The sequence below is a fragment of the Panthera uncia genome, chromosome X, assembly GCF_023721935.1.
Source record: "Panthera uncia isolate 11264 chromosome X, Puncia_PCG_1.0, whole genome shotgun sequence".
Classification (NCBI taxonomy): Eukaryota; Metazoa; Chordata; class Mammalia; order Carnivora; family Felidae; genus Panthera; species Panthera uncia.
In genome coordinates this window covers 96,732,630-96,746,492 of record NC_064817.1, presented here as the reverse complement: position 1 = coordinate 96,746,492, position 13,863 = coordinate 96,732,630, and positions in this window count along the sequence as shown.

The following is a 13,863-nucleotide window of genomic DNA, read 5'->3' as shown; positions in this document are numbered from 1 at the left end:
TTCCAAAAACGTTAAGGGTGAGCCCGCTTCTATTCACCTGTATCTCTCGTAGCCTAAAAATATAAATGCCCCTGTCAACGTGTCCAGGTTATTGCTGAAGAGTAGGGTTTCCTGAACACTCTAGTCTCATTCTGTGTAAATACAGCTCTTCCAATTGCCTATCATGACATTTGTTTGGCGAGGCAGGTTGAGGAGGGAGCTTCTTCACAGCAATGGAATCTCTTCCTGACTGGCTTAAATGCTATGGAAAGTTAATCAAGTATCTTGTGGAACTGGGATAGAGAGTGATGTTCCCATCACTCAGAAGATTGTTTTAAGTTTATTTATTTTTTAAATTATTTATTTCTTTATTTGAGAGAGACAGAGAGCGTGAGAGGGGCAGGGGCAGAGAGAGGCGGGAGAGTGAGAATCCCAAGCAGGCTCCACAGTATCAGCGTAGAACCCGACACGGGGCTCGAGCCCACCAACCCGTGAGATCGTGACCTGAGCTGAAACCAAGAGTCAGAGGCTTAACCGACTGAGGCACCCAGGCGCCCCTATTTATTAATTTTTGAGGGAGACAGACACAGTGTGGGCAGGGGAGGGGCAGAGAGAGAGAGAGAGAGAGAGAGAGAGAGAGAGAATCCCAAGCAGGGTCCATGCTGTCAGTACAGAGCCCAGTGCAGGGCTCAAACTCATGAACCCATGAGATCATGACCTGAGCCAAAGCCAAGAATCAGACGCTTTTCGACACTGGAGTGTCTAGGAAAGATTCTCTATACTTAGAAGTGCAAAGTTGTTCTAGAACCCTGCTTTCAGAGGCATGGCTATAAACTGAGGGCTAAACATCCTTTTGCCACCACATGGTCGTGGTTCTATACTTCACACCTAGATCTACGTCCTCTATGACCTTCACATTATATGGTGGGCTGGTACTAGATAGGAGATGATGCAGCCACACTGGAGAGCCCTGGAACCAAAGCGGGATGGCGTTTCTTTACCAGCCTGTGTCTAGAGGTGGACTACGTGAGGAGTCTTTCAGAATTTTTTTTTAAAAAATTTAAGGTTATTTATTTATTTTTGAGACAGAGGGAGACATGAGAGAGCACGAGCAGGGGAGGGGCAGAGAGAGGGAGAGAGAGAGAATCCCAAGCACGCTCCACACAGCGTGGAGCCCAACACGGGGCTCGATCCCAAGAACCGTGAGATCACGACCTGAGCCGAAGTCAGACGCTTAACCAACAGCCACCCAGGCAGCCCTACGAATCTTTAAAGACAAAGACACGTAAGGGATCTGGCGGGTGTTATTTACCTGTGTTTCTAAGGGTGGTCTGGGGCCATACCCCCATGATAGAGAAAAAAGACCACACAGAATGGGACCTTTTGCAGGGGATAAATAATTGCTCACCCATCTAAGAAATCACTGCATAATTAGGAGGTAACTCATGAGGAAGAAGGAAGGCAAAGGGATCAGACCCCCGGAACCGGCATTGTGATTTATCTGAAAAACTTCCAAGACAAGGGTCAGTCAACTCTTCTGAAGTTAACATCACACAAGGGCTTATATTCAGAGTACTGTACTGAGCACTACTAGAAGAAACAAAAGCTCTCCTTCTTTCTTTTCCTTTTAAAATGTGTAATAGCCCCGAGCAACGTAAATCAGAGAGCCGGATATCTCAACAAATGTAAAATAATATAATAAAGACAAGGTGCATATGCGCTGGTAGGATAAAAGGAATTAGAAAAGCCTACAGCTTTTTTTTCACGTATGAGTAAATTAATCATAAAGTGTGAGCCAGAGTGTTTCTAAGACCTATGCCTCTCCATCTTCTTCCCCCAGGCACATGGTAAGGCCCGTATGTAAACAAAGAGAGCCCATTCTTCTTCGCTTTCCCTGCTCCCCCATCTCCTAATGGCCATACTTGCAGGCATACATGTCACACATAGCCAAGCACACCCTCTGGCCTCCCTTCATGTCTTGCTGTATCTTGCTACGTGTTCCCTTCCTTTTGCCACCTCCAACCTTCCCAGGTTTCTCTCTGAAGTGAAATCGGCTGCCCCGTCCATCCTTTGCAGGGACCTTTTCATTACCTCACCCATCATAATGTCCCGTGGTCTCTAGTTCTTACCCTACTGACATGGTGATCTAAAGCCAGTACTTGGGGCGCCCGGGTGGCTCAGTCGATTGAGCGGCCGACTTCGGCTCAGGTCACGATCTCGCAGTCCGGGAGTTCAGGCCCCGCATCGGGCTCTGTGCTGACAGCTCAGAGCCTGGAGCCTGTTTCGGATTCTGCGTCTCCCTCTCGCTCTGTTCCTCCCCACTCCACACTCCATCTCTCTCTCTCAAAAATAAATAAACACTAAAAAAAAAATGTAAAGCTAGTACTTAACGTATATTGGACCACCGTAATAATTATCGTGAAGCAAAAATGTGCCGCAAAACTGCAGAACAGTGTCCCAGAAGTCAAACCTATGGTTGAATTTCTTAAAGATGCTCACTGCTGACATCGTTTCTCTTAAGTACAGTCTCACATCCGGCCTCCAGGCCCCAAGTGAGTGGGGAGAGCCAGACACTTGTACTTGCAACAAAAGTCTTCCACGTGTTAGGGGATTTCAACACGCACTGGCAGCCTTAAACAAACTTGTTCCCTAAAATGCAAAGATATTTTTTCCTAAGAGTTGGTAGCAGACCCCAGCATTCTATATTTAGAGATCTTCTCTTTGGCTTATTAAAAAAGATGGTCTGATTCTCTGGTCATACTTTTCACTAGACTGGCTAGGCTGGCTTTGTGACTATTTAGAAGCAAATCCCCTCTGGGAAAATAAAAAGAAAAAACTCATTCAAGATCATTACTTTGAAACAGCAAGACTCTTGTTTATTTCAAATGATAGAAGCTTTGGTCTCAAAAAGGAAACGTTCCTGCTCAACCGACAGTTCCCTCCCCCCGTTAAAAAAAAAAATTGTGGTATCTAATTATTTGCTTGATTATTTCCTATGAGGTTTGGGGGTTTTATTTAAAAAAATCAACACAAATGCAAATGAATTTCCATTAGGGAATTTCATGAGAGTCTTGGGGATGACTGGAGGCATCCTGGAGTTTTATAAAGCAGAGTACAGAAGCCCGGAGGCAGACCTGGGTTCTAGCCCCAAGCGGTAGGACTCCAAAAAGTCACTTAATCTCTCTGTGCCTCCAGTTCCTAAGCTGTAAAATGACTGTGTTATATGTGATGGTTCCTTCCAGTGCCGACAGGCTGTGATTCCCAGAGCTGTGAAAAACAAGGTAGGCAATTCAAGAAATATTGAGTCCCTACCGATTTTATCATACCCAGGTCTAGATAATGAGGGTGGAGGAGGACATGTCTTTCCTGCTAAGTAGTAAGCAGCAATGCAATCATTCTGGAAGGCAGAGTAGGAGAAATATCTAAAAATGTGTGGAGTCAACTTCCCTACTTTCTCAGATGGCCAGGCTAGTGACCATCACGGAATGTTTCTTTGCTGACTACGAATCTTGCCAGCCTCTCCACGTCAGTGAGCTCTGCTTCGCCTTGGAGACACTAGATGAACAGGGAGATTGAGACGGTAACGCTCCAAGGCCAGGACACAATCTGGAAGTTTATCATGTGCCTCTATCCTTAGAGTTAGAATAGCAAATGCCCCCCCTCCCCCACACCACCATCAATAGGATTTTTTGGTTGATCAAAGCTGTGTACATATGTATATATAAATACCACATCAGCCCTTCTAATATCTGGAAAATGACTGGGGAAAATTCCTAGTAAGAATTTCTGGTAGTTGGATTCTGATTAAACTGAGGTTTGTTTGTTCATTGCAAGCCTATCATAATCCCCATGATAGCCACATCCCCTGTCCTACTCCTGCTCAGATCTCTTTGCACATAGCAATGTACAGTAGATTGCAGTAAGGATTTATTAAATCAGAAGACCTTCTCTCCCACCTAGGAACACCAGCATTTTAGGATTAAGGCTGGTACCTTATTCCAAAAATGATAAAAATATGAACCAATTCAAATGCAAAAATACAACTAATACAACTATCTTCCTTTGTTTTGAGTTTAATCCCATCACTGAATCCCGTGAGGCCTCAGGCCTTTAAAAAGAAATAGAAAGAAAAGAGCCATTGACCATATACAGCTGTTTTATCTCCCACAGGCACTTTCACTTAGCATGGGAGGAAAACACCCTGATACCTGTCCCTTTGTATGGCTTACACGGAGAACTCCCAGTTAAGCCTTTACAGGCACTGAGAAGTTGACTAAGTCTTAGGGGTTAGAATCACCGCCTTGTGAACATTAATGAATTTTTTTAGACTCATCATCTAGCTTAATTAAGAAATTTCCCAGATTAAGAGCACCAAAAGTGTAGCAATTAGAAGGTTCATCACACAGCTGCATGAGGACAGGAGTCTTGTCCTCGATCCTAACAGATGCTGTAACAAACAGTTTCATAAGGGCTGCGCGAAGCACAGTTTACAACAGCAGCAACAGAGAGGCGCCGGGGTGATTCAGTCGGTTAAGCGGCCAACTTCCGCTCAGGTCATGACGTCACGGTTTGAGTTCGAGGCCTGAGACGGGCTCTGTGCTGACAGCTCGGACCCTGGAGCCTGCTTTGGATTCTGTGTCTCCCTCTTTCTCTGCCCCTCCCCCACTCGTACTCTGTCACTCTCTCTCTCTCAAAATAAATAAGTAAACATTAAAAATAAATAAAATAATTTAGATTCTCAGATTTCCTACAGAGACACAGCAAGCAACATAAGTCCAGTAATAAAAAATAAAATAAAATATGCAGACTCAAGTTCCTTACTGCCCTAACACTGAAGGGCAACGACGATTGATTGATCCATGCCAAGCTCAGGACTTTGATGACACAAAGTCTGGGAAAGAGCCCTTCGTCAGTTTGTTACCAACCACCCACCTGGACCTTCCGGTCAAATCCCATGTTTGCTGGGGCAGTCTTCCCTCAGTTCAGATCTGTCTCTGTCCAGGGGTTACAACAAATTGACAAGTAAGGGGCACAATTCAGCAGCCTAGGGCCAGGGCTTGGGGAGATTGGTGACAATCACTGTCATGTCACTAAAGGTAGAGTCAAGTGGAAGAGATAAGTAGCCAGGCACCACTGTTCTCTCTCCAACTTTTAAATTTTTTTAAATTTTTATTTGTTTATTTTTGAGGAGGGGAGGGGCAGAGAGAGGGGGAGAGTGAGAATCCCAAACACGCTCCGTGCAGTCAGCACAGAGCGACTCGGGGCTCAAACTCACAAACCGTGAGATCATAACCCGAGCCGAAACCAAGAGTCAGATACTCACCTGACTGAGCCACCCAGGCATCCCCCTCTCCCACTTTTTAAATGAACATAGCTACCAAGAGCCTCGCAAATACACGTGAACCACCAACACCCTACTCTGGAAAAGAAGAGCGATTGACAAGTGTCTTCTGAAGTAATCCAGTGCTATAGGCCGAAGACCCAAAAGCTGGCTGAGTTCTATCTCAAGATCACTGTGGACATTGCACAGCCACCTCACCTTTTATCATCTTAGCAACTTCAGCCATAAAATATAAAAACCCCTCCCTGCCTTGCTAGGGTGACGTTAAGATGAATCAGACAATTTCTCTAAGGTATTCTAAGATCCTCAGAGAGGCTAGGTCTACAAATATCAAGCATTATAGTTAGAGTCCCTGCACCTCATTTCTTAAGGAGGAGAAAATGAATAAGGAAAGGAGCGTGTGGTCGCCGAGCCCGAGAGCTCAAAATGCCTTTCAGCTTCTTCTGTTACCTGAGGCAGGTCTCAAGCGAGGGAGACTGAAGTGGGGGGTCACCTTAAAGGTTTGGGTCTGTGAGTGCTACCAACAGAGCAGCAAGTGCTTTGATTATGGTTTTGGGGTCCAAAGGGTCTGTCCCGAACATGGGCATTGTATTCAAACGTACACGGTTTAACTTATGTATGTCCTTTTCGTGCCTTTAACTGTCCCAACGGTAGAAATTCTAGCTCTAGGCATAAGTGGATCATTATTGAGGACAGGGGCAGGAAGGGTGCCCTCTCTTTCAAAGTTCAGCATTGTCGGAAAATGTGCCCGCCAGTCTTAAGAATGGGGACACAGAACTGGGTGAACCGATTTGCAAATCAGAACCTTAAAACGATGCTATCTAAAAGACACACACACACACACACACACACACACACACGCACGCAGAGGTAAATAAGAGGGAAGAACCGAAATAGAGTGGAACCATGTCTTGGATTGAGACATGAAGATCCAGGGACACTAAAGCAATGAACTAGGCAGTCAGAGAAGGCACTGTCCAAAGCTTCTTAATGGCCATTCTTAAGTGCCTTCACTGCTATCTTCTCAACAGCTCTGAGAGTCCTTTTCACTTCTCTTGACCTATTTCAAACTACGGCCTGTACTTAAGAAGCTCGTACTCGATAAATCGCTCCTCCCCCACCTTCCCTGGCCAATATGAAATCAATTGTTGCTTGACAGACTGCTTCGCTGTAGTTTTCTCTAAGGCGCAAAGGGAAGAAATGCACCTTATTTGTACATGCATTAACTTAATTCTCGCCTCACCCACTCAAGCACAGCGCAATCCTTCAAACTCTGACCCAAACCCCTTCACTGTTTGGTGTCCATGGCAACGACGACCACCAAGCCGCTGGGAGCGGGTTGTGAGGAGTGACAGGAAAGTGCGTCTCCCAGCAGAGCCTTTAGCTCTTCTGTATTAGCTACATCAATAGCAGGTGGCAGCAGCTCCATCCCTTGGGTATTTGCTTTTATTAGAGAGGGGGAATGTCTTTCTTGTCTCCCCAGAAGAGTCATGGGCTGCTTCTCACGCTCAACCTGTTGAAGATAAAGCACTCATTGTGGAATATTGAAACCAATAGGACGGTTTTTGCTTGAGAAAATTTCCCCATGGTCTACTTCTCTGGCGACTCTGTCCCCTGCAGCCGCCACCACAGCAGCCTGTTTGCTAAACTATAGCCAGTGATCTAGAACCCTCAAAAGACTACACGTGAAATCCTCGCTTCTTTCTTTTACGGTCCTTACCACTCAGTGACCTGCAACTCATTCTCTTAACTTTCTTAAGTCATGTCAACGCGTGCATGACAATCTTGCCATCGAAATGTATTTTTTTAATGTTTACTTGTTTATTTTGAGAGAAAGAGAGAGAGAGAAAACATGCATGGGAGTGCGGGGGAGGGGCAGAGAGAGAGAGAGAGAGAGAGAGAGAGACTGAGCAGGAGAGAGAGGATCCCAAGCAGGCTTCGCGCTGTCAGCGCAGAGCCCGACACAGGGCTCCATCCCACGAACTGTGAGATCGTGACCTGAGCCGAGATCAAGAGCCTGTCGCTCAACTGACTGAGCCACCCAGGTGCCCCTGTATTTTTTTTAAAAGAAAAAGACCAATGTTAATAATGGTCCAGGTACTGGGGGATTTAGGAGCCAAGAGAAAATAGTATGGTTTCTCCAAACACGGTGAAAGCTGTTCCGTCTGCAAACCGATTTCACGAGTTCCATACTACTTCTTTGCTCAAAGTTTAGCTGAAAAGTTGTCAGATGGCAATGAATTTCACTTTACTATACTCCAGAGGAAGAGAGGAATGGTTCCATTTGCAATCTCATTTCAACAGAACCCAACATATCTAACAAAGACGTTTTGCATAAAGAAGACTAGCTCAGACTTGGTTCCTTATGGAAACTGAAAAGGACCCATCACTCAAGTATCCTGTTCAGAGAACCTACATAAATAATAACACTGTTTGAAGTGGGAGAAACAAGCGAATGGCTTTATCTTCTTAACTGCATGAGAAAAGGAAAAAGAGAAACAGAAGGCTCCTATGCACAAGCCTTTCCAGCAGATCTGCTGAAACGTAAGATGGTTTCGAGCTCTGCTTGAAAGCAAGACAAGATTCCTACTCCCTCTGCCTATGCCCGTTGTCCTAAGAACTAATAAGAAGTTCAAAGAAAAAGTGGAAAACAAATAAGGCACGGTTCCAGCACTCAAGGAGCTCGTGGTTTAACAGGGGAGCCATCGAGAAAACAGATGATCGTGGTCTGGTGTGCTAAGTGCGGTGACAGAGGGGAACACAGATCTTAATGGAATACAGAAGGAACGTGCCTAATTCAGCCAGACTTGGAGATCAGGGAGCACTTCTGATGATTTGTTGAACTGAGTCCATAAGGATCCCATAGTTGATCTGGTTTGGTGGGAGAGGGTAGAAGTTGATACTCGCACAGGAATGATAGACCCCACTCGTCAGAGTGAATGCTAATAAGCAGTGCCAATTAGGAAATTAAGGATAGATCAGTTGTCAGAAAGCAGAATGGTAGAAACTTGATACCAATAAGAACACGGGCCACACTGGCCAGAACACGACTCTACGTTTCATCCTGGCCCTTTTGATCCTCAAGAAACAGAAGTTTTCCACCCGGAAATGAAGTAACACAGTCTCCAAAATGAGATGATTCTACTTAGGGATTGCACTACAGTCTTACCTGACAGTGAAGACACTGACGGAGGTGCAGAGGGGCCACCGGCCTCCTCACCCCATCCCACCTCCCACCCCACTGCCTGGGATGCGCGTGTAGGTTCAGACAGTCTGCTCACGCAAAAGCAGACTACACCAGAAAGAGAACGTTTGAAGTTAATATCACTGGTCATCCTTCTTCCTGGTAGTTGGAGTCCTCTTCTTTCCCATCTTCTGCAAACACTGATTGATTACGTGCCCACGGGGCACTGTGCTGAATGACGCACACACTAACAAGTTCAAAGGGAGGCCCCGCCCACAGGCACCTAGCGTCTAATTGGGATGGCAGGGCCCAGGCTTCAGTTGGGTAAATAATTAGCAGTCGGAGAGACAGACGAGAGGCGGGAACCATACAGGGGTTCACAGGAGGGAGTAATCACTAGACAACCGAACCAGAATCTAGGCTTCATGAGGGCAGGGTCCTTTGTGTTTTGTTCACGGCTGTATCCCCAGCATCCAAAACACTTTGGAACCTAGTAAGTGCTCAATAAATATTTGTTAAATTAAATAAATAGCTTCTTGGCTTTTTAGTTAAAAAAAAAAAAAAAAAGTCCTGACGTTTATCACTCGGAGAGTAATCACCAGTCTTGCATGCACCACATATCGTGCCTTTTATTCACGATGCACTGCAGGAACTCCCCGGGGAGATTTGTAGAAACTGGCGGCCCGGCCTATAACTTAAAGCTTTGCAAAAATCCTCGCAAAGCTGTGTCCTCCGCTGCTCCCTAACCACGGATGAGTGTTTCCCAGTGATGAAGGGTAATGTGGAGCCAGGGTTTTTTGTTTGTTTACTTGTTCATTATGACCTCGAGCTCTTTTCAGCAAAAGGCACAGCCCTTCAATAACAATGCAATTCTGGGAGACACAACTCCATTATTTGCTTGGCTCATCTAACAAGGCAGAACGCAGACTCTGATTTAAAAGCAAGCTCCTTAAATGAGTTTTGGTTAGGCTTGAAGGATAAACAGTTGTGATTACTGTCAGTAGGCATAGGTTGTAAATCTGTCTTAGATGCTTATATTCCATTAGGAGGGACTCAAATGGGTATCACAATACAATTTCCTTTAAAAAGTGGAATCAAGAAAAAAAAGCAGCTTCAAAAGCAGTCATTTGTACAGCCCAACATAGTCAAACTCTTGGTCTTCCAAGGCTTTGTACTGGGTGAGGAGTTTTTCACTCATATTATTTTTACCATTGTACAAATTCTTACTAATTTGGCTTCCAGGGCTTGGGAAGATATGCATAATTAGAATGTACCAGAACACTGTAGGGAAACCCAAGCATTCATATGTAAAAAAAAAAAAAAAAAAACAAGTGGGGATAATGCCATCCTGCTCTCACCATGACTTACACTAAAGTCGTGGTAGCACAGTGCTGTGCCAACATGTGATTTCAAGTCTAAGGTTTATTTTAACACGAATGGAGAAGGATCCGATTCATAATCTGACTTCTTGCGAAAGCCCACAGAGCCAAAATCATTTTTGGCTCTGTTGGTGTACCCCCTAACAAATTAGAACATCACATACCTCCACACAGATACGGTGCTGAACATATCACCCACAGTGACCTTTTCACCTTTTGGGAGGTGGAGTTCAGAAGGTACCTGGTCTGTGGCAGAGTCCAAGGGCAAAATAGAAAGAGGCCCACATGTAGGGCCTTATACTCTAAAATCAAAAATCTTTAATTAGGAAACTTTCCTGGATTAAAGAAAGAATAAATGCTGCCCCGTAGAGCTTTCCATATTTTTTTGCAAAGCTTTTTTTGCAACGTATCTTCTTTGATCTTCTGAGGTAAGTAGGGTTAATAACGTTTTCTCTGTTACAGAGATGAGAAACAGCCAGAAGAAGGTTAAATCACTGGGGCACCTGAGTGGCTCAGTCAGTTAAGCATCTGACTTTGACTCAGGTCATGATGTCACGGTTCGTGAGTTCAAGCCCCGAGTCGGGCTCTGTGCTGACGGCTCAGAGCTTGGAGCCTGCTTTGGGCTCTGTGTCTTCCTCTCTCTCTACCCCTACTCTGCTCACACTCTGTCTCTCTCAAAAGTAAAATAATAAAAACATTGACAAAATTTTTTGACAAAAGGTTACATCGCTTACCTGAGATCACATGGTTCAGAGTGCTGAGTTTTAGACTTTATTTCAAAAAGAGCTGGACCCATTTTTTTTTTTATGTTTATTTGTTTTGAGAGAGAGACGAAGAGTGTGAGTGGAAGATGGACAGAGAGAGAGGGAAACACAGAATCCGAAACAGCCTCCAGGCTCTGAGCTGTCAGCACAGAGCCCGATGCAGGGCTCGAACCTGAGAACCGTGAGATCACGACCCGAGCCAAAGTCGGACGCTTAATCAACTGAGCCACCCAGGCGTCCCAAGAGCTGGACCCATTTTACATACTGCATCTCGAAGGATGCATTTGGAAAAGCAGCAATGAAACTCTCGTTATACCACAGTACCTATGCCCTACCCCAATAAGCTCCCCTGGCTTTCAAAGGTATGGCCAATAACCTTTACTTTGGGCTTGTGCATTTTTCTTTGTCCCTTCCCCACTCTGTTTCCTGAAAGAACAATTAAGATCCATCTGGGACTAATTACAGCGATTCTTGAATTTGAACTTGCAGCCATTACCCAATTGAGGTCACTTATTTTAAATTAACTTGCCTGGTCAGGACACAGGTCTGGTTATCTTCAGAGCCCAGTGCAGACAGGCACCGGCTCGCTCAGACTTTTAATTGACTAGCCGAATAACCTGCACGGTGACAGACTGCCTATGATTTGATGGAGTCATTCATTTGCATTCAGACAAGGATCAAAATACATTGTCAGAGCTTCAGGGACTGAGTCCTAGAAACCTTCACACAGTCTCTTATTCAAGGCTCTGAGCCTCTTCCCTTTGCTTCCCTAATTATTTTTCCTGTGCTTTTGTTCTGATTATCCAGCGTTCATCACAAGCGCAGCTTGTGATTAGACAATGGCAACCCATGTCGTACGCTGATAGGGAATCGAAAATTGGAGTCATGATCATATGAACCAGGCCCGAAGCTTTGAGAAATAATTAGGGGAAACCAAAGGGAAATTCCCAGGATGCCCCGCAACAAAAGAGTTTCCAAAGATTCAGGCCATAACTGCTCCCCACTTAGGTAATAATACATAATAACAGGAGGCACTCAGTCTTTGTTGAATAATAGTTCTTATGATCAGTAATTATTAGTAGAGCTGCCGCCGCTCGGTGACTGCGCCTGGGAGTCGGGCGGATCTGACTCGACTCCAGGCTCCATCACTTTCTGCCTGTGAGGGCTCGAGCGAGTTACCCGATTTCTCTGGGCCTCAGTTTCCTGACAGGGAAGATGAAATGAATACTAGTACCCACCTTCAAGGGTTGAAGTCCCTCTTTCAAGGGAGCTAAAGCACATGAAAAGCCAGTGTACCCGGAGCCTTGTACACAGTAAACACTCAACAAATGTTAGCTTATGTTTGTCTTCTGTCACTTCCCACCACCAGGCCTTCGTCCAGGGCATCTTCTCACCGGGATCCCCTTTTCCCTTCTGTCTGCCAGCAGCAGCCCTCTGCCCCCCATCATTCAAAGTCTAGTCTAAAAGGCCTCATCCTCTGCAGGAGCCAGCCTTCCCTGCCTCTTAGAAGCATTTAGTGACCATCACGTTGGTGCCATGCCCTGGGGCTACGTGCTGTGGGGTACGTGAGCGAAGACCTAGGGGATGGGAGAGAGGGAAGCAACATATGGATTGGCAGCTTTCCCTTTGCTGTCTCATTTCCTCACTCCCCTACCAGCACTTTCTGGAATCGCAACTGCCGGCCCTCAAGTCTTTGTCTCAGGGTCTGCCTCCGGTGCTGTCCCGTCTAAAACAAGAGTCTTTCAAAGACCTCCCCCGCCTTTGGCTCGTGTTCTAGGAGTCTGAGCGAGTGCCCTCGGGCCGCCCCCTTTCCCTCCCCGTGGACACTTCCCAAGGGAGCACGCCAGAAGCCCACCGTGTCCCTTTTTATCCCCTTTCCTGAGAATCCCATCACCGAGGCTCCTGCTTTTAGCTTTTCGAGCGCACTTATTATCATATGGAAAGGTACTTCTTAGATTTCAGTGTGCAACAGGATGGGGGGGGGGGGGCTAAAAGGCAGACTCCCTGGCCCTAAGCCAGACCTTCTGAAGCAGATTCTCTGCAGAGGTGCTGAGGGACCTGCCTCTTCACAGGCTCTCCAGATGATCCACACAGCACACACTTTGAGAACGACCGTCCTACGACATTCCTGTAGCCTGGGCCTCCGGGGAATGTGGATCGTGTTCCCGGTGTTCTCTCTGTCCCCCAGGGCCTCGGCGGATTCAAGTGAGGAAAGCCCAGAATAGCTCTGCCTCCCTGCTCTGGAAATGAAGGTGGATAACGCCAAGGACCAGTCCTTACTGTCAGGGTGGGGCGGCCCGAGCGTCCTGGGCAACTGCCTACCATGCAGAGTGGAGATCCGTTGTGCAGACTCTGCCACATTTCTGCTCTCCCCTCCCTCACGACCCTCTCCCAACCCCCATTCTCGCCTGTGGTGGAAACACTGTGGTGACTACACAGGACTGGTTCAGTTGTCCTGTGCTTCTTTGTCTCTGGGCAGAACCCTGCCCCACCCCCTCCAGCTCCCCACACACATCTTGTCAACCGTGGTTTCAATGTGCCTTGGATTCCTGTTCCTGATCAGCGTTGGGGGCACGAGAGGAGGGGGGCGGTGCAGGGCCGCGGTGCTGGTTACCGTGTTGTTGTTTTACCCCCAGCTTCCCGTCCTGTTTTCACGCTCGACTCAAATGCCTGAACTCTGCACCCAAACCTCAACTCCTTGCTTGCACCTCCAACCCAGTGCTATCCTGATCAGTGGCCCCAGTACCCGCTCTGCACCAAATCCTAATGCCTCTCCATATCCTTTACCCCAGAGCAGCAGGAAGCCACTTCTGTACATTTTGAGAGTGAGGGACATGAAAATCAGGGAAGCCTTCGTGGAAGTGGCTGCATATGAACTGGGCCTTGAAGGATAGATGTGATTTCTTTTTTTTACTTTAATTTATTTTTTTAATTTACATCCAAGTTAGTTAGCATATAGCACAACAAGGATTTCAGGACTGGATTCCTTAATGCCCCTTACCCGTTTAGCCCATCCCCCCTCCCACGACCCCTCCAGTAGCCCTCAGTTTGTTCTCCATATTTAAGAGTCTCTTCTGTTTTGTCCCCCTCCATTCTTTGCCACAGAAATCACATCTATCCTACAAAACAGATGAACATAAGGGAAGGGAAGCAAAACTAATATAAAAACAGGGAGGGGGACAAAACAGAAGAGACTCTTAAATATGGAGAACAAAC